Raw genomic sequence first — 14,729 nt, forward strand, 5'->3', positions numbered from 1 at the left:
AGGAATACAAAATAGCCATTTCATTATGTATCCATTGATTTTTCAGTTTTAAATTTTGTTTCAATTTACAAAATGAAAATGATAGATATTCACTGAAATATTGAAATAGCACATGACAAGAGACTAAATATTAGCACTGTTTATAGTCTCTCCAGAACTCCCTTCCACAGGCATCATGACAGATAACAACTCAATGTGTGACATCTTGTTCCTTCTCACACATCTACACAGATGCACAATTTTTACGTCTTTAATATATAATGGGTCTGCTTTCCCCTTTGTTACTATGGCTCGATTGTCATTTAAAACAAATTGTAGGGTTTTCCCTGTGAATATATCTCTCTCACTTTCTTGTGTGCATTCATATCAAATCTAGGTAGTTGGAGATTATCCACCACCCACGTGTGAGACTTTTGATTAAAACCCTGAACACTGACAGTGATAAATGACTTAAATGTTTTCCAAGCCATTGACTGTATGACTTACGTTGTTATAAAAATACAATGTATTTTCAGTTCTCACAATCTGAAATATGTACTTTTCGTAGGTCACATCTCCTGCCCAATAGACTGGTGCTAGTTTGATCTCTCATTAGACAGCAAAAAATATTATTTATTAGGGAAGGAGAGACACATGATGTTTAACTTGGGACAGGAGGGAAAACTGAAACATTCATTCTAACATGTTTTTCCACCTCAGTTTTTAGGTATGCTTGTGTGTTTTGGAAGACAGAAGTTACAGATCCATCGGATGTTCCTCCAAATGTAATTAATTCTTTATCTTTATGGAACATTCTGTTAATAAATGTCTGTTCTCTTGTCTACATCAGTGTCTTGCTTTCTGAGGATGGGTGGAAAGAGATAAAGCATATTAATGATCAATTAATTCTCACATTGTCGGTTTGTGACCCAGGGGAACATCTTGTGGTGGCTGGTTACATTTTCTGAAATCATGACATAAAAGAGTATATTCTGGTAATTTGGAGCCCTATATGCATTTAAAATTTCTTTTCCCTGAGTGACCTCAGTGCATGAGATGCTACCCACACTCAGTATGGACCTTCCATCCTCAATTAAATTCCTCTGAAAATGCTCAGATCAAGTTCTAGTTTCAGGAAAGTTTAAAAAACCTCTCATGATACCTAAGGGTTCTCCTCATAAATTAAAAAAAAATTGGTGAAAATAAAACAACTTAAAACCTTGAAACTGAAACTCATATGATGTACAGTTAAACACATTGAGTTTGACAAGTCACTGGCATTTAATATGATTAGACTGTTGAAAAACATCAACATCCATCAAGATTCAAAACATTTTTATCATCACAGAAGGAGGTTCTGTACCCTTTAAGCAGTAATCCCCCATGTCCTTTTTCACATCTGATCTTGGCAGCCACAAAACTTTCTCTTGTTGTATATTTGACAGTTGGGGATGTTCCCCGTTACTAGAATCATCATGTGATAGTTTTGCCTGAATTCTTTTATTCAAACTGATGCTTTGTAGAGCCACCCTGATATTCCCACATCAGTACTTTGTTTCTTTCTATGACCAAATAATACTCTGCTGTGTGGATAAACCCCATATTTTTTAATCATTAACATGTATGCCTTGAAAGCCCATAACTGTTGCCTGATATTAGGCCAGTTTTCAAAAGCTAAGCCATCCATGTATAATTTACCTGTTTGCATGATATAAATATTTCTCATATTGTGGATTTAAAATTTTATTTCTTTCACTGGTTAAGAAAATTTTTAGTACAGTCTCACTGAATACATTGTCTATGTATGCTCTTAGACTCTCTATACTCCTCTCTTTATACCATGCATTCTTGGAAATTTATCTCTATAATATATTTAAAAGTTCTTGAATTTGGGCCATGCTTACCTTACTATTCTCTCTGTCTAGCTGTCTCTCTCTCTCTCTCTCTCTCTCTCTCTCTCTCTCTCTCTCTCTCTCTCTCTCTCTGCCTGTCTCTGTGTGTGTCTTTGTGTCTGTGTGTGTGTTTGTCTGTCTCTATGTATGCAAATGGATATAATAGATATCTATAGAACATTTCATCCTAAATCAAAAGAATATACCTTCTCAGAACCTCATGGTACCTACTTCAAAATTGACCATATAATTGGTCACAAAACAGTTCTCAACAGATACAGGAATATGGAAATAATTCCATGCACCCTATCAGATCACCATGGTCTAAGGTGGGTCTTAAGTTCCATCAACAACAACAACAGAAAACACACATACACATGGAAGCTGAATGGTATTCTACTCAATGATAATTTGGTCAATGAAGAAAGAAAGAAATGAAAGACTTTTTAGAATTTAATGAAAATGAAGAAATATCATACCAAAACTTATGGGACACATTGAAAGCAGTGCAAAAGGGGAAACTCATAGCTCTAAGTGCTTCCAAAATGTAAATGGAGAGAGCTTACACTACCAGCTTGACAGTACACATGAACGTACACAGTAGAACAAAAAGAAGCAAATACACCCAAGAGGAGTAGATGACAAGAAATAATCAAACTCAGGACCGAAATCAACCAAATAGAAACAAAAAGAACTTTACAAAGAATCAACCAAACCAGGAGCTGGTTCTTTAAAACAACCAACAAGACAGATAAACCCTTATCCAATCTAAGCAGAGGGCACAGAGACAGTATCCAAATCAGCAAAATCATAAATGAAATGAGAGACATAACGATACTGAGAAAATAAAAAAAAAAAAAAAAATCAGATCCTACTACTAAAGCCTAAACTCAACAAAAGTGGAAAATCTAGATGAAATGGACAATTTTCTAGACAGATACCAGGTACTAAATTTAAATAAGGATCAGATAAATAACCTAAACAATCCCATAACCCCTAAAGAAATAGAAGGATTCATTGATAGTCTCCCAACCCCAAAAAGCCCAGGACCAAATGGGTTCAATGCAAAGTTCTATCAGACCTTCAAGGAAGACATAATACCGATGCTCTACAAATTATTCCAAAAAATAGAAACAGATGGAGCACTACCCAATTGTTTTATGAAGCCAAAATTACTCTGATACCTAAACAACACAAAGATCCAACAAAGAAAGAGAACTTTAGGCCAACTTCCCTTATGAATATCAATGCCAAAATACTCAATAAAATTCTTGCCAACTAACTCCAAGAGCACATCAAAACGATCATCCACCATGATCAAGTAGGTTTCATCCCAGGGATGCAGGGTTGGTTCGATATACAGAAATCTATCAATGTAATCCACTGTATAAACAAACTAAAAGAAAAAAAAATCACACAATCATTTCATTAGATGATGAGAAAGCATTTGACAAAATCTAAAACCTCTTCAGGATAAAAGTCTTGGAAAGATCAGGAATTCAAGGCTCATAACTAAACATAGTAAAAGTAATATAAAGCAAATGAATAGCCAACATCAACTAAATGGAGAGAAACTTGAAGCAATCCCACTAAAATCAGGGACGACACAAGACTCCACTCTCTCCCTACCTGTTCAATATAGTACTTGAAGTCCTAGCCAGAACAATTAGACAACAAAAGGAGGTCAAAGGGATTTGCATTGGAAAAGAAGAAATCAAAGTATCACTATTTGCAGAGGATATAATAGTATACTTAAGTGACCCCAAAAATTCCACCAGAGAACTCCTAAACCTGATAAACAACTTCAGCAAAGTGGCTATATATAAAGTGAACTCAAACAAATCAGTAGCTTTCCTATATTCAAAGAATAAAGAGGCTAAGAAAGAAATTAAGGAAATGACACCCTTCTCAAGAATCACAAATAATAAAAAATACCTTGGCGTGACTCCAATCAAGCAAGTGAAAGATCTGTATGATAAGAATTTCAAGTCTCTGAAGAAAGAAACTGAAGAAGACTTCAGAAAATGGAAAAATCTTCCATGCTCATGGATTGACAGGATTAATATAGTTAAAATGACCATCTTGCCAAAAGCAATATAAAGATTCAATGCAATCCCCAGCAAAATTCCAACTCAATTCTTCATAGAGTTCAAAAGACCAATTTCCAAATTTATCTGGAATAATAAAAAATCCAGGATAGCTAAATATAGTCTCAACAATAAAACAACTTCTGGCCGAATCAACACCCCTGACCTCAAGCTATACTACAGAGCAATAGTGATAAAGAAAACTGCATAGTATTTGTACAGTCACAGACAGGTAAATAAATGGAATAGAATTGAAGATCTAGAAATGAACCCTTACACCTTTGATCACTTGATCTTTGACAAGGAGGTACTAAAACCATCAAGTGGAAAAAAGACAGCATTTTCAACAAATAATGCTGGGTCAACTGCTAGTCAACATGGAGAAGAATGCAAATTGATCCATTCTTATCTCCCTGTACAAAGCTCAAATCCAAGTGGATCAAGGATCTCCACATAAAACCAGATACACTGAATCTAATAGGAAGAAAATGTGGGGAAGAACCTGAAGCACATGGACACAGGGGGTAGTTTCCTCAAGAGAACACCAATAGCTTATGTTCTAAGATCAAGAATTGACAAATGGGAACTCATAAAATTGCAAAGATTGTAAGGCAAAAGACACTGCCAATAGAAGAAAACTGCAACCAACATATTGGAAAAACATCTTTAACAATCCTACATCCATTAGAGGGCTAATATCAAAGAACTATATACAAAGGGCTATATACAAAGAACTCAAGAAGTTAGACTCCAGACAACCAAATAACCCTATTTAAAAATGGGGTATAGAGCTAAACCATGAATTCTCAACTGAGGGATACTGGATGGCTGAGAAACACCTAAAGAAATATTCAACATCCTTAATCATCAGGGAAATGCAAATCAAAACAACACTGAGATTCCACCTCACACCAGTAAGAATGGCCAAGATCAAAAAGTCAGGGGACTGCAAATGCCGAAGAGGAAGTGGAGAAAGAGGAACATGCCTCCATTGCTGGTGGGATTGCAAGCTGGCAAAACCACTCTGGATATAGGTTTGGTAGTTCCTCAGAAAATTAGACATAGTGCTTAACCTGAGGACCCAGCTATACCACTCCTGGGCATATACCCAGAAGATGCTCCAACATGTAATAAAGACACATGACTTTACTATGTTCATAGCAGCCTTATTTATAATAGCCAGAAACTGGAAAGAACCCAGATGTCCCTCAACAGAGGAATGGATACAAAAAATGTGGTATATTTACACAATGGAGTACTACTCAGCAATTAAAAACAATGAATTCATGAAATTCTTAGGCAAATGAATGGAGCTAGAAAATGTTTTCCTGAATGAGGTTAACACAATCACAAAAGAACACACATGGTATGCACTCACTGTTAAGTGGATATTAGCCCCAAAGCTAAAAATACCCAAGATACAACTCACAGACCACATGAAACTCAAGAAGAAGGAAGACCAAAGTGTGCATACATTGATCCTTATTGGAAGGTGGATCAAAATATACCCATGGATCACAGCCAACCAATAGACTGAACATAGGGTCCCCAATGGAGCAGCTAGAGAAAGGCACCAAGGAGCTAAAGAGGTCTGTAGACCTGCAGGAGGAAGAGTAATATATACCAACCAGTACCCCCAGGGACTAAATCACCAACCAAAGAATACACATGGAGGGACCCATGGTTCCAGCTCCATATGTAGCAGAATATGATCAATTCAGATATCAATAATAGGAGAAGTCATTGATCCTGTGAAGGCTTAATTCTCCAGAATAGGGGAATGCAAGTCAGGAAATTGGGAAGGGGTAAGCAGGGAGAGTGGGTATGGGATAAGGAGCTTTTGGAGGGGTAATGCAGAAAGGGGATATCATCTGAAATGTTAATAAAGCAAATATTTAATAAAAAAGAGAAAAAAGAATCAACAAAACCAGGAGCTCATTTGTTGAAAAAAATCAGCAAAATATATAAACCTTTAGCCAGGACTAATCAGAGGGCACAGAGACAGTACCCAAATTAACAAAATCAGAAATGAAACGGGAGTCATAGCAACAAAAATTGTGGAAATTCAAAAAATTATCTGATCTGATTACAAAAGCTTATACTGGAAAAAAACTGAAAAATCTGTACAAAAATGGCCAATTTTCTAGACACATACCAGGTGCCAAAGTTAAAATCAGATCATATAGACCGTCAAAATTGTCCCATAAGTCCTGAGGAAATAGAAGCAGTCATTAACAGTCACCCAACCAAAAAAGCCCAGAACCAGATGGGTTTAGTGGAGAATTCTATCAGATCTTCAAAGAAGACCTAATACCAGGACTCTTCAGACTATTTCCCCAAATAGAAACACAAGGAACACTATCCAATTCATTCTGTGAAGCTACAATTACGCTGATACCTAAACTAAACAAAGACTAAACAAGGAAAGAGAACTTCAGACCAATTTTCCTGTGAACCTTGATACAAAATACTCAATAAAATTCTTGCCAATTGAATCCTAGAATACATCAACACAATCATTCACCAAGATCCAGTAGGCTTCATCCCAGAAATACAGGGATAGTTCAATATACAAAAACCCATCAATGTAACCCACTACATAAACAAACTCAAAGAAAAAAACCACATGATCATTTCATTAGATTCTGCAAAAGCATTTGACAAAATTCAGCATCCTTTCATGTTAAAAGTCTTGGAAAGATCAGGAATTCAGGGACCATACCTAAGCATAGTAAAAGCAATATACAGAAAACCAGTAGCCAACATCAAACTAAATGGAGAGAAACTTGAAGCAATCCCACTAAAATTGGGACTAGACAAGGCTGATCACTTTCTCCCTTTCTATTCATTATAGTACTTGAAGTTCTAGCTAAGGCAATTAGAGAACAAAAGGAGTTCAACGGTATACAATTGGAAAGGAAGAAGTCAAAGTATCACTATTTGCAGATGATATGATAGTATATGTAAGTGACCCCAAAAATTCCACCAGAGAACTGCTAAAGCTGATAAACAATTTCAACAAAGTAGTTGTATATAAAATTAACTCAAACAAGTCAGTAGCCTTCCTCTACTCAAAGGATAAACAAGCTGAGAAAGAAATTATGGAAATGACATCCTTCACAGTAGTCACAGATAATATTACATACCTTGGTATGATTCTAACCAAGCCACTGAAAGATTCGAATGAGAAGAACTTCAAGTCTCTGAAGAAAGAAATCAAAGAAGATCTCAGAAGATGAAAAGATCTCCCATGTTCATGGCTTGGCAGGATCAATATAATAAAATGGCCATCTTGCCAAAAGCAATCTACAGATTCAAAGCAAACCCCATCAAAATTCCAAAGTGATTCTTCATAGAGCTAGAAAGAGAAATCTTCAAATTCATTTGTAATAACAAAAACCCAGAATAGCAAAAGCTATACTCAACAGTAAAAGAACTTCTGAGGGAATCACCATCTCTGACCCCAAGCTTTACTACAGAGCAGTAGTGATAAAAACTGTATGGTAGTGGTACAGAGACATGCAGGAAGATCAATGGAATAAAATTGAAGACCCAGAAATGAACCCACACACCTATGGTCACTTGATACTTGACAAAAGAGTCTAAAACATCCAAAAAAGACAGCATTTTTAACAAATGTTGCTGGAACAACTGGTAGTCAGCATGTAGAAAAATGTAAATGGACACAGTCATAGTTCCTTGCACAAAGCTCAAGTCCAAGTGGATCAAGGACTTCCACATAAAACCAGACACACTGAAGCTTATAGAGGAGAAAGTGGGGAAGACCTCGAACACATGGGCGCAGGAGAAATTTTCTTGAACAGAAAACCAATGGCTTATGCTCTAAAAACAAGAATCGACAAATGGGACCTCATAATGTTGCAAAGTTTCTCTAAGGCAAAGGACACTGTCAATATGACAAAACTGTAACCAACAAATTAGGAAAAGATCTTTACCAACCCTACATCCGTTAGAGGGCTAACATCCAATATATACAAAGAACTTAAGAAGGTAGACTCCAGAGAGCCAAATAACCCTATTAAAATGGAGACCATAGCTAAACAGAGAATTCCTAACTGAGAAAATTCGAATGACTGAGAAACACCTAAAGAAATGTTCAACATTCTTTGTCATCAGGGACATGAAAATCAAAACAATCCTGAGAGTCTACCTCACTCCAGTCAGAATAGCTAAAGTCAAAAACTCAGGTGACTGCAGATGCTGTCCAGGATGGGGAGAAAGAGGAATTCTCCTCCATTGCTGGTGGGTTTGCAAGCTGGTACAACCACTCTGGAAATCAGTCTGGCTGTTCCTCAGAAAATTGGACATAGTACTTACTACCTGAGGATGCATCTATGCCACTCCTAGAAGATGCTCCAACATATAATAAGGACACATGCTCCACTGTTTGCATAGCAGCCATATTTATAATAGCCAGAAGCTGGAAATAACCCAGATGTCCCTCAATAGAGGAATGGATACAGAAAATGTGGTACATTTATACAAAACAATACTACTCAGCTATTAAAAAGAATGACTTCATGAAATTCACAGGCAAATAGATGGAACTTGAGAATATCATGCTGAGTGATATGACTCAGTTACAAAGGAACAAACATGGTATGTACTCACTGATAAGTGAATATTAGCCCAAAAGTTTGGAATACCCAAGATTCAATTCACAGACCATATGAAGCCTAAGAAAGAGGAAGACTAAAATATCAATGCTTCAGTGCTTTTTAGAAGAGTGAACAAAATACTCAAAGGAGGAAACGTGTGGAACAGGGACTGAAGGAAAGGTCGTCCAGGGACTGCCACACTTGGGGATCCATCCCATATAAAGCCACAAAACCCAGACATTATTGTGGATGCAGGTTAGTGCATGCTGTTGGAAGCCTGATACGGCTGTCTCCTGAGAGGCTCTGCCAGAGCCTGACAAAAACAGAGGTGGAAGCTTGCAACCAATCATTGGACTGAGTTCGGGGGGGGGGGGGTTCCAAGTGGAGAAGTTGGAGAAGGAACTGAAGGAACTGAGGGGCTTCCTCAATGAGTCTGTGGTGGGAGCAACAGTGTCAACAGACTAGACCCCTAGGAGCTTCTAGGACTGGACAACCAATCAAAGAATATACATGAAGTGACCCATGGCTCTGGTCACAAATGTGGAAGAGCATGGTCTTATTGGACATCAGTGGGAAGAGAGGCCCTTGGGCCTGAGGGTGTTCAATGCGCCAGCCTAGGTGAATGGCAAGGGCAGGATGGGAGTGGGTGGTGGATGGGGAAGCACCCTCATAGAGGGGGATGGGGGATGGGATGGGGGTTTCCAAAGAGGAGGCTTGGAAAGGGGACAAATGGGACCTCATAAAACTGCAAAGCTTCTGTAAGACAAAGGACATAGTCAATAGGACAAGACGGCAACCAACAAATTGGGAAAAGATCTTTACTAAACCTACATCCAAGAGAGGGCTAATATCCAACTTATTCAAAGAACTCAAGAAGTTAAACCCCAGAGAATCAAATAACCCTATTAAAAATTAGGGTACAGAGCTAAACAGGGGATTCTCAACTGAGGAAACTCAAATGGCTCTAAACCACCCAAAGAAATGTTCAGCATCCTTAGTTATCAGGGAAATGCAAAACAACACTGAGATTCTACATTATACCAGTCAGAATGGCTAAGATGAAAAACTCAGGGGACAGCTGGAGAGGATGTGGGGAAAGAGGAGCACTTCTCCATTGTTGGTGGCATTGCAAGCTGGTAAAACTAGTCTGGAAATCAGTTTGATGATTCCTCAGAAAATTAGACATAGTATTACCTATGGACCCAGCTATACCACTCCTGGGCATGTACCCAGAAGGTGATTCTACATGTAATAAGAACACATGCTCCACTATGTTCGTAGCAGCCTATTTATAATAGCCAAAAGCTGGAAAGAACCCAGATGTCCCTCAACAGAGGAATGGATACAGAAACTGTGGTATATATGCACAATGGAGTACTATTCTGCTATTAAAAACAGTAAATTCATTAAATTCTTAGGCAAATGGATGGAACTAGAAAGCATCATCCTGAAGCAAGGTAACCCGGTCACAAAAGAATGCACATGTTATGCACTCACTAATAAGCAGATGCTAGTCCAGAAGCTCAAAATAAACAAGTTACAATTTACCCAGCACAGGAAGCTCAAGAAGAAGGAGGACTTAAGTGAGGGTGCTATGGTTCCTCTGAGAAAGGGAACATAATACTCACAGGAGCAATAAGGGAGGCAATGTGTGGAGCAGAGTCTGAAGTAAAGGCCACCCAGAGACTGTCCTACCTGGGGGTTCACCCTATAAACAGTCACCAAACCCTGACACTATGACAACAAGCATGTGCCAAAGGAGTAGGCCATGGCTGTCTCCAGAGGAGCCCTGCCAGAGCCCTACAAACACAGAGGCAGAAACTAGCAACCAACTATTGGACTGGGCTTGGGGATCCCCAACAGAGGATCTGGAGGGTGGTCCAGAGGAGCTGAAGGGGTTTACAGCCCCATAGGAAGAACAATGACTTCAGACACCCAGACACCCCAAGACTCCTGGGGACTGAACCATCAACCAAGGGGTACACATGGTTCCAGCCAAAAATGTGGCAGAGGGATGCCTTGTTGGGCATCAGTGGGAGGAGTGGTCTTTGGTCAAGTAAAGGCTCAATAGAGGCCCCAATAAAGGGAAATGGGAGTGTGTCAGGTAGAGGGGCATATACATGGAGGCAGGGGGTGGGAAGAGGGGTAGGGAATCTTTGGGGGGGCTTTTGGGAGGGGGGAAATTGGGAAAGGTTTTACCATTGGCAATGTAAATGAAGAAGATACTCAATAAAAAAATAAATAAAAAAGAAAGGGGAAACATTTGAATGTAAATAAAGAAAATATCCAATCCAAACAAAAAAGAAAGAAAGAAAGAAAGAAAGAAAGAAAGAAAGAAAGAAAGAAAGAAAGAAAGAAAGAAAGAAACTGCTACAAACATAGTTGAACAAATGTTTTTGTGAGATGTTGGAGCATCTTTTGGATATATGCCCAGGAGTGGTATAAGCTGTGTCTTGAGGTAAAACTGTTCTCAGTTTTCTTTGAGAGGAATCGGCATTCCTGACCTCAAGCTGTACTACAGTGCAATAATGATAAAGAACTGCATGATATCAATACAGAAACAGACATGTTGATCAATGGAATAAAATTCAAAGACCCAGAAATAAACCCACACACCTATAGACACTTGATTTTTTGAAAATGAAAAAAAAAAACACACAATGGAAAAATGAAAGCATCTTCAACACATGGTGCTGAACTGACTAGATGTCTGCATGTAGAAGAATGAAAATAGATCCATACTTACCACCCTGCACAAAACTCAAATCCAAGTTGATCAAGGACTTCACCATAAAACTGGTACACTAAATCTCATAGAAAAGAAGGTTGGAAATACCCGTAAATGCATCGGTACAGGAGACACTTCTCTGAGCAGATCACTTATGACTCAGGCTCTAAGATCAACAATTGATAAACGGGAACTCATGAAACTGCAAGGCTCTTTTTAGGCAAAGGATATTGTCAATGAGACAACTAGGCAGCCCTCAGATTGGGAAAGAATCCTCATTAACCCAACATCTAACAGAGGGCTAATATCCAAAATTTACAAAGACTCTAAGAAGTTAGATACCAACAACCTAAATAAAACAATTTAAAAATGGGGTACAGAAGTAAACAGAGAATTTCCAACAGAGGAATCTCGAATGGCCAAGAAGCACCTAAAGAAATGTTCAAAGTTCTTAGTCATCAGGAAAACACAAAACAAAACAACTCTGAGGTTCCATCTTACACCCATCAGAATGTCTGAGATAAAAAAACCCCAAGAGATAGCACATACTATCGAGGATGTGAAGCAAGGAACACTTATTCATTGCTGATGGGAATGCAAACGTACAACCACTTTGAAAATCAATTTTTTAACTTTTTATTGATTCTTTGTAAGTTTCCCATCATGCAGCCCAGTTCTGCGCATCTACCCATGCCCTTTGCCTTTGTAATCTCAAAATAGAACATATACGAGCAACAAAACTAAAGCATGGAAAACATCTCATGGAAACTGTAGTATGTCACAGTGTGTCCCACAAAACACTACTTTGTCCACACATCTTCACTTGCAAATTGTCATTGCTTTGTGTTATTTGTCTGGCTCAAGATCTTTGGTTTCAGTGACACCATCAATATTGGATCTTCGTGACTCCTCCCATTTATTGTCCTATGTCATTGAGATCCTGTAGCTTTGGAATCCCGGGACTGGCACTTTCACGTAACCCAACCATTTACAGATGACAAATTTGAGCCAGTTCAGAGTCCTGAATCTGGACCTGGGTGAGAACTGAGCTGGTCAGCCCACAGTCTCTCCCTTTTCCACACTACCAGGGCTATCTCTGCAGCACTGATCTAGCTAGGCTACCATTATCAGGTGGCAGGTGGCAGGGTCCACTCTCCTGCTCTCATGCCCATTGGGATGGCTCACCCACACCCATGCCTCAGCTCCACTGGGTTTCCCAGTCAAAGTGCAGAACCTACTCTCCCAAATGCTGTAGTCTATAAGGGGCTAAACCAGCTCTCCTGCTCTCATACCCTCAGAGCTGGCTCACCACCAGGGCCAACTTTACCATAGTGCTCAGGTGAGGAGCAGATCCTGAGTGCTGTAGCTAGCAAGTGACAGGGGAAGTTCTCCCACTCTCATGACCCAGAGTCAACTCTACTGACTTCCATGGGTAGTAACGAGCAAGTGGGGAAAGCATAACTCCCTCACCCATGCCACCTTGTGCCAGACTCGTGGTAAAGCCAGGTCTCTCAAGCTCTTACCCTCAGGACTGGCTCAACTGTGTCCCTGCCACCAGGGTCAGCACAGATGGGCTGTCCAGGAAAGGTGCAAGGCCTGATCCCCTTAGTGCTGCATCTGGTGATGTGCATGGCTAGTTCTCCTAAGCTCATGACCCTGTATGCAGCTTTCTGGACTGCCAGAGAGGACAAGGAGTGGCATGATACCACATAACAGATAAGTGGTGGGGTCAGCTCTCCCACACTCTCCCTGGGGGCTGTTTCACCTGCCACCAGGGTCAGCCACACTGTGCTGTCTCAAGCAAGGTGCAGGACCTGCTCTTCTGAGTGCTGCTGCAGATGAAAGATTGGGCCAGTTTTTCAGAGAGCCAAATCCAGAGAGGTTCAGGGCCAGTTATGCACAGCCCCCAGACATCCACTTGGTCCCCGACAGTTGTCCCAATCAGGGACATTCCCATGTTCTTTAGTGGTAATATGAGCCATGGACATCTTATCGACCCCTGCCACAGGGTTATGGACTCACTCATTGCCCTCAGAGACAGCTTGTACTGGGACCACACCATGGCCTCAGTTGGCAGAGACTGCCACTCACAGGCTACTCCTCTCTATCCTTGAGTCTCCAGTTCCATCCATCTTCATAATGCTCAAGATGTTCCACTTCTCTTTCTCGCCCATCTGGTGACCACACACTGTGATGGCTCCTGCTGCAGACAAGTCACACAGCCGGCAACCTCTGGTTGACATCCTTCATCTATGCATGCCACGTGGCATGGCAGCAAACAAGTGCTTGTGGCTCACCTGAGCCATGCACTGGAAGGCAAGCCTCTGGGCAACATGGCAGTCTGCAGGTTTCTGTTTGCCTTCCTCTTCCCACAGTGCACTACCTGGATTTGATTTGATTTGATTTGATTTGATTTGATTTGATTTGATTTGATTTGATTTTTATGAGTCCTAGGCATAAGACAGATTTGACCACCGAGCCAGGCATCAGACTAGGTGCCTCTGACTGATTTAAGAACAGCACCGACAAGGTGTCTCTTTTTGCCCATTGCCAGAGATGTCTAATTTTTAATTACATCTAGTTATCTTTAATTGTGTGGAAGGAAGAAAGGGTCAGAGGATGACTTGCAGGAGCCTCTGGAGTATGGATTCTCCTTCTATTATATGGAACTCAGGCCATCAGGCTTGGTGGCAAGCACTTTTATCCATTGAACCATCTCCTTAGACCCTACAGTGTGATTTTCAAATACTCCAATATTGCAGCAGGCATGATGGTGAGGGACTGCAATCCTAGCACTTGGGAGGTTATGGCATGAAACTCACTAGTTTAAGGAAAACCTTGCTTATATACCATAACCTTATCTTTTTCTGAAATGTTATGAACATTGCAAAATTCAGACACTGAGGGGGATGGGTCAGTGCGAACATATTTAAGGCCCCACAAGTTTGGGAATGGAGATCTAGACTTCAAGTTTATATTGTGTTCTTATATTAACTCTTATGCCCAAGTCTAGACCAGACACTTTTTCAGACAGCTTCAGGAACTACTGTTTTTGCTTACTGGATAAGAAAGGCACAGACACAAACCTCAAACACACATATTCTTAGCTTTCTCCTTTTAGGAACCCAATGGATACAGATGTCAGGTGAACTCACCTAGCAGCCAAGAAGAGCCAAGTTCTAGATAGGCATAAAGTTCACTACCTGGGTTCTAAGGTGAACATAGGAGCTGGCATCCTATCAAACTTCCACCCAATCAAGTGTCATGTGATTATGCTGACAAGCTCACTTCATCTATTTCAATTATCTTGTTACATATAGCAACAATCTTATGGTGGTTGAGGTTTACACTGGCTTCTTCGTGTTCTAGATGAAATAAGAGAAAGTCATAATGCTCACCAATTTGTACAGTACCATATATGACT

This window comes from Apodemus sylvaticus, chromosome 1, assembly GCF_947179515.1.
Source record: "Apodemus sylvaticus chromosome 1, mApoSyl1.1, whole genome shotgun sequence".
Lineage (NCBI taxonomy): Eukaryota > Metazoa > Chordata > Mammalia > Rodentia > Muridae > Apodemus > Apodemus sylvaticus.